The sequence below is a fragment of the Phyllobates terribilis genome, unplaced genomic scaffold (genome assembly GCF_046119375.1).
Source record: "Phyllobates terribilis strain yellow unplaced genomic scaffold, ASM4611937v1 Scaffold_24__1_contigs__length_18792416, whole genome shotgun sequence".
Taxonomy (NCBI): Eukaryota; Metazoa; Chordata; class Amphibia; order Anura; family Dendrobatidae; genus Phyllobates; species Phyllobates terribilis.
In genome coordinates this window covers 8,054,748-8,061,310 of record NW_027362784.1, presented here as the reverse complement: position 1 = coordinate 8,061,310, position 6,563 = coordinate 8,054,748, and positions in this window count along the sequence as shown.

Sequence of the window (6,563 nt, the reverse complement as noted above, 5' to 3'; positions counted from 1 at the left end):
GAGTCCTTGATATTTAGTCGTTTTCAGCCAATTTTCTGGATTTTTAAAAATTTCACTTTTTTGTGAAAATATCCACTAAATGAGGGAATAATATGTGTGAGGGTACCCCAGGAGAGTTCCAAATGTGTGTGGGTAGAATATATATCCCACGGGGGTAAAATTGAAAAAAGTTAAAAAAAAATTTTTTTTGGGACTTAGTCATTTTTCCGGCGTTTATCAGACTTTCAGATAGGGGAAATGTCAGTGAGGGTTCCGATTTCAGTTCCAGAGCGATTTGCCCAATGAGTCCTTGATATTTAGTCGTTTTCAGCCAATTTTCTGGATTTTTAAAAATTTCACTTTTTTGTGAAAATATCCACTAAATGAGGGAATAATATGTGTGAGGGTACCCCAGGAGAGTTCCAAATGTGTGTGGGTAGAATATATATCCCACGGGGGCAAAATTGAAAAAAGTTGAAAAAAAATTTTTTTTGGACTTAGTCATTTTTCCGGCGTTTATCAGACTTTCAGATAGGGGAAATGTCAGTGAGCGTTCCGATTTCAGTTCCAGAGCGATTAGCCCAGAGTCCTTGATATTTAGTCGTTTTCAGCCAATTCTCTGGATTTTTGAAAATTTCACTTTTTTGTGAAAATATCCACTAAATGAGGGAATAATATGTGTGAGGGTACCCCAGGAGAGTTCCAAATGTGTGTGGGTATAGAATATATATCCCATGGGGGTAAAATTGAAAAACATTTTTTTTTGGACTTAGCCATTTTTCCGGCGTTTATCAGACTTTCAGATAGGGGAAATGTCAGTGAGTGTTCCGATTTCAGTTCCAGAGCGATTCGCCCAATGAGTCCTAGATATTTAGTCGTTTTCAGCCAATTTTCTGGATTTTTGAAAATGTCACTTTTTTGTGAAAATATCCACTAAATGAGGGAATAATATGTGTGAGGGTACCCCAGGAGAGTTCCAAATGAGTGTGGGTATAGAATATATATCCCACGGGGGTAAAATTGAAAAAAGTTGAAAAAAATTTTTTTTTGGACTTAGTCATTTTTCCGGCGTTTATCAGACTTTCAGATAGGGGAAATGTCAGTGAGCATTTCGATTTCAGTTCCAGATCGATTCGCCCAATGAGTCCTTGATATTTAGTCGTTTTCAGCCAATTTTCTGGATTTTTAAAAATTTCACTTTTTTGTGAAAATATCCACTAAATGAGGGAATAATATGTGTGAGGGTACCCCAGGAGAGTTCCAAATGTGTGTGGGTAGAATATATATCCCACGGGGGTAAAATTGAAAAAAGTTGAAAAAAATTTATTTTTGGACTTAGTCATTTTTACGGCGTTTATTAGACTTTCAGATAGGGGAAATGTCAGTGAGCATTTCGATTTCAGTTCCAGAGCGATTCGCCCAATGAGTCCTTGATATTCAGTCGTTTTCAGCCAATTTTCTGGATTTTTGAAAATTTCACTTTTTTGTGAAAATATCCATTAAATGAGGGAATAATATGTGTGAGGGTACCCCAGGAGAGTTCCAAATGTGTGTGGGTAGAATATATATCCCACGGGGGTAAAATTGAAAAAAGTTGAAAAAAATTTTTTTTTGGGACTTAGTCATTTTTCCGGCGTTTATCAGACTTTCAGATAGGGGAAATGTCAGTGAGGGTTCCGATTTCAGTTCCAGAGCGATTTGCCCAATGAGTCCTTGATATTTAGTCGTTTTCAGCCAATTTTCTGGATTTTTAAAAATTTCACTTTTTTGTGAAAATATCCACTAAATGAGGGAATAATATGTGTGAGGGTACCCCAGGAGAGTTCCAAATGTGTGTGGGTAGAATATATATCCCACGGGGGCAAAATTGAAAAAAGTTGAAAAAAAATTTTTTTTGGACTTAGTAATTTTTCCGGCGTTTATCAGACTTTCAGATAGGGGAAATGTCAGTGAGCGTTCCGATTTCAGTTCCAGAGCCATTCGCCCAATGAGTCCTTGATATTTAGTCATTTTCAGCCAATTTTCTGGATTTTTAAAAATTTCACTTTTTTGTGAAAATATCCACTAAATGAGGGAATAATATGTGTGAGGGTACCCCAGGAGAGTTAAAAATGTGTGTGGGTAGAATATATATCCCACGGGGGTAAAATTGAAAAAAGTTGAAAAAATTTATTTTTGGACTTAGTCATTTTTCCGGCGTTTATCAGACTTTCAGATAGGGGAAATGTCAGTGAGCGTTCCGATTTCAGTTCCAGAGCGATTAGCCCAGAGTCCTTGATATTTAGTCGTTTTCAGCCAATTTTCTGGATTTTTAAAAATTTCACTTTTTTGTGAAAATATCCACTAAATGAGGGAATAATATGTGTGAGGGTACCCCAGGAGAGTTCCAAATGTGTGTGGGTAGAATATATATCCCACGGGGGTAAAATTGAAAAAAGTTAAAAAAAAATTTTTTTTGGGACTTAGTCATTTTTCCGGCGTTTATCAGACTTTCAGATAGGGGAAATGTCAGTGAGCGTTCCGATTTCAGTTCCAGAGCGATTCGCCCAATGAGTCCATGATATTTAGTCGTTTTCAGCCAATTCTCTGGATTTTTGAAAATTTCACTTTTTTGTGAAAATATCCACTAAATGAGGGAATAATATGTGTGAGGGTACCCCAGGAGAGTTCCAAATGTGTGTGGGTATAGAATATATATCCCACGGGGGTAAAATTGAAAAAAGTTGAAAAAAATTTTTTTTTGGACTTAGTCATTTTTCCGGCGTTTATTAGACTTTCAGATAGGGGAAATGTCAGTGAGCATTTCGATTTCAGTTCCAGAGCGATTCGCCCAATGAGTCCTTGATATTCAGTCGTTTTCAGCCAATTTTCTGGATTTTTGAAAATTTCACTTTTTTGTGAAAATATCCATTAAATGAGGGAATAATATGTGTGAGGGTACCCCAGGAGAGTTCCAAATGTGTGTGGGTAGAATATATATCCCACGGGGGTAAAATTGAAAAAAGTTGAAAAAATTTTTTTTTTGGGACTTAGTCATTTTTCCTGCGTTTATCGGACTTTCAGATAGGGGAAATGTCAGTGAGCGTTCCGATTTCAGTTCCAGAGGGATTCGCCGAATGAGTCCTTGATATTTAGTCATTTTCAGCCAATTTTCTGGATTTTTGAAATTTTACTTTTTTTGTGAAAATATCCACTAAATGATTGAATAATATGTGTGAGGGTACCCCAGGAGAGTTCCAAATGTATGTGGGTAGAATATATATCCCACGGGGGTAAAATTGAAAAAAGTTGAAAAAAATTTTTTTTTGGACTTAGTCATTTTTCCGGCGTTTATCAGACTTTCAGATAGGGGAAATGTCAGTGAGTGTTCCGATTTCAGTTCCAGAGCGATTCGCCCAATGAGTCCTTGATATTTAGTCGTTTTCAGCCAATTCTCTGGATTTTTGAAAATTTCACTTTTTTGTGAAAATATCCACTAAATGAGGGAATAATATGTGTGAGGGTACCCCAGGAGAGTTCCAAATGTGTGTGGGTATAGAATATATATCCCACGGGGGTAAAATTGAAAAAAGTTGAAAAAAATTTTTTTTTGGACTTAGTCATTTTTCCGGCGTTTATTAGACTTTCAGATAGGGGAAATGTCAGTGAGCATTTCGATTTCAGTTCCAGAGCGATTCGCCCAATGAGTCCTTGATATTCAGTCGTTTTCAGCCAATTTTCTGGATTTTTGAAAATTTCACTTTTTTGTGAAAATATCCATTAAATGAGGGAATAATATGTGTGAGGGTACCCCAGGAGAGTTCCAAATGTGTGTGGGTAGAATATATATCCCACGGGGGTAAAATTGAAAAAAGTTGAAAAAAATTTTTTTTGGGGACTTAGTCATTTTTCCGGCGTTTATCAGACTTTCAGATAGGGGAAATGTCAGTGAGGGTTCCGATTTCAGTTCCAGAGCGATTTGCCCAATGAGTCCTTGATATTTAGTCGTTTTCAGCCAATTTTCTGGATTTTTAAAAATTTCACTTTTTTGTGAAAATATCCACTAAATGAGGGAATAATATGTGTGAGGGTACCCCAGGAGAGTTCCAAATGTGTGTGGGTAGAATATATATCCCACGGGGGCAAAATTGAAAAAAGTTGAAAAAAAATTTTTTTTGGACTTAGTAATTTTTCCGGCGTTTATCAGACTTTCAGATAGGGGAAATGTGAGTGAGCGTTCCGATTTCAGTTCCAGAGCCATTCGCCCAATGAGTCCTTGATATTTAGTCATTTTCAGCCAATTTTCTGGATTTTTAAAAATTTCACTTTTTTGTGAAAATATCCACTAAATGAGGGAATAATATGTGTGAGGGTACCCCAAGAGAGTTAAAAATGTGTGTGGGTAGAATATATATCCCACGGGGGTAAAATTGAAAAAAGTTGAAAAAATTTATTTTTGGACTTAGTCATTTTTCCGGCGTTTATCAGACTTTCAGATAGGGGAAATGTCAGTGAGCGTTCCGATTTCAGTTCCAGAGCGATTAGCCCAGAGTCCTTGATATTTAGTCGTTTTCAGCCAATTTTCTGGATTTTTAAAAATTTCACTTTTTTGTGAAAATATCCACTAAATGAGGGAATAATATGTGTGAGGGTACCCCAGGAGAGTTCCAAATGTGTGTGGGTAGAATATATATCCCACGGGGGTAAAATTGAAAAAAGTTAAAAAAAATTTTTTTTTGGACTTAGTCATTTTTCCGGCGTTTATTAGACTTTCAGATAGGGGAAATGTCAGTGAGCATTTCGATTTCAGTTCCAGAGCGATTCGCCCAATGAGTCCTTGATATTCAGTCGTTTTCAGCCAATTTTCTGGATTTTTGAAAATTTCACTTTTTTGTGAAAATATCCATTAAATGAGGGAATAATATGTGTGAGGGTACCCCAGGAGAGTTCCAAATGTGTGTGGGTAGAATATATATCCCACGGGGGTAAAATTGAAAAAAGTTGAAAAAATTTTTTTTTGGGGACTTAGTCATTTTTCCTGCGTTTATCGGACTTTCAGATAGGGGAAATGTCAGTGAGCGTTCCGATTTCAGTTCCAGAGGGATTCGCCGAATGAGTCCTTGATATATATTCATTTTCAGCCAATTTTCTGGATTTTTGAAATTTTACTTTTTTTGTGAAAATATCCACTAAATGATTGAATAATATGTGTGAGGGTACCCCAGGAGAGTTCCAAATGTATGTGGGTAGAATATATATCCCACGGGGGTAAAATTGAAAAAAGTTGAAAAAAATTTTTTTTTGGACTTAGTCATTTTTCCGGCGTTTATCAGACTTTCAGATAGGGGAAATGTCAGTGAGTGTTCCGATTTCAGTTCCAGAGCGATTCGCCCAATGAGTCCTTGATATTTAGTCGTTTTCAGCCAATTTTCTGGATTTTTGAAAATTTCACTTTTTTGTGAAAATATCCACTAAATGAGGGAATAATATGTGTGAGGGTACCCCAGGAGAGTTCCAAATGTGTGTGGGTATAGAATATATATCCCACGGGGGTAAAATTGAAACAAGTTGAAAAAAATTTTTTTTTGGACTTAGTCATTTTTCCGGCGTTTATCAGACTTTCAGATAGGGGAAATGTCAGTGAGCATTTCGATTTCAGTTCCAGAGCGATTCGCCCAATGAGTCCTTGATATTTAGTCATTTTCAGCCAATTTTCTGGATTTTTGAAATTTTACTTTTTTTGTGAAAATATCCACTAAATGAGGGAATAATATGTGTGAGGGTACCCCAGGAGAGTTCCAAATGTGTGTGGGTAGAATATATATCCCACGGGGGTAAAATTGAAAAAAGTAAAAAAAATATTTTTTTTGGTCTTAGCCATTTTTCCGGCGTTTATCAGACTTTCAGATAGGGGAAATGTCAGTGAGCATTCCGATTTCAGTTCCAGAGCGATTCGCCCAATGAGTCCTTGATATTTAGTCGTTTTCAGCCAATTTTCTGGATTTTTGAAAATTTCACTTTTTTTGTGAAAATATCCACTAAATGAGGGAATAATATGTGTGAGGGTACCCCAGGAGAGTTCCAAATGTGTGTGGGTAGAATATATATCCCACGGGGGCAAAATTGAAAAAAGTTGAAAAAAAATTTTTTTTGGACTTAGTAATTTTTCCGGCGTTTATCAGACTTTCAGATAGGGGAAATGTCAGTGAGCGTTCCGATTTCGGTTCCAGAGCCATTCGCCCAATGAGTCCTTGATATTTAGTCATTTTCAGCCAATTTTCTGGATTTTTAAAAATTTCACTTTTTTGTGAAAATATCCACTAAATGAGGGAATAATATGTGTGAGGGTACCCCAGGAGAGTTAAGAATGTGTGTGGGTAGAATATATATCCCACGGGGGTAAAATTGAAAAAAGTTGAAAAAATTTATTTTTGGACTTAGTCATTTTTCCGGCGTTTATCAGACTTTCAGATAGGGGAAATGTCAGTGAGCGTTCCGATTTCAGTTCCAGAGCGATTAGCCCAGAGTCCTTGATATTTAGTCGTTTTCAGCCAATTTTCTGGATTTTTAAAAATTTCACTTTTTTGTGAAAATATCCACTAAAT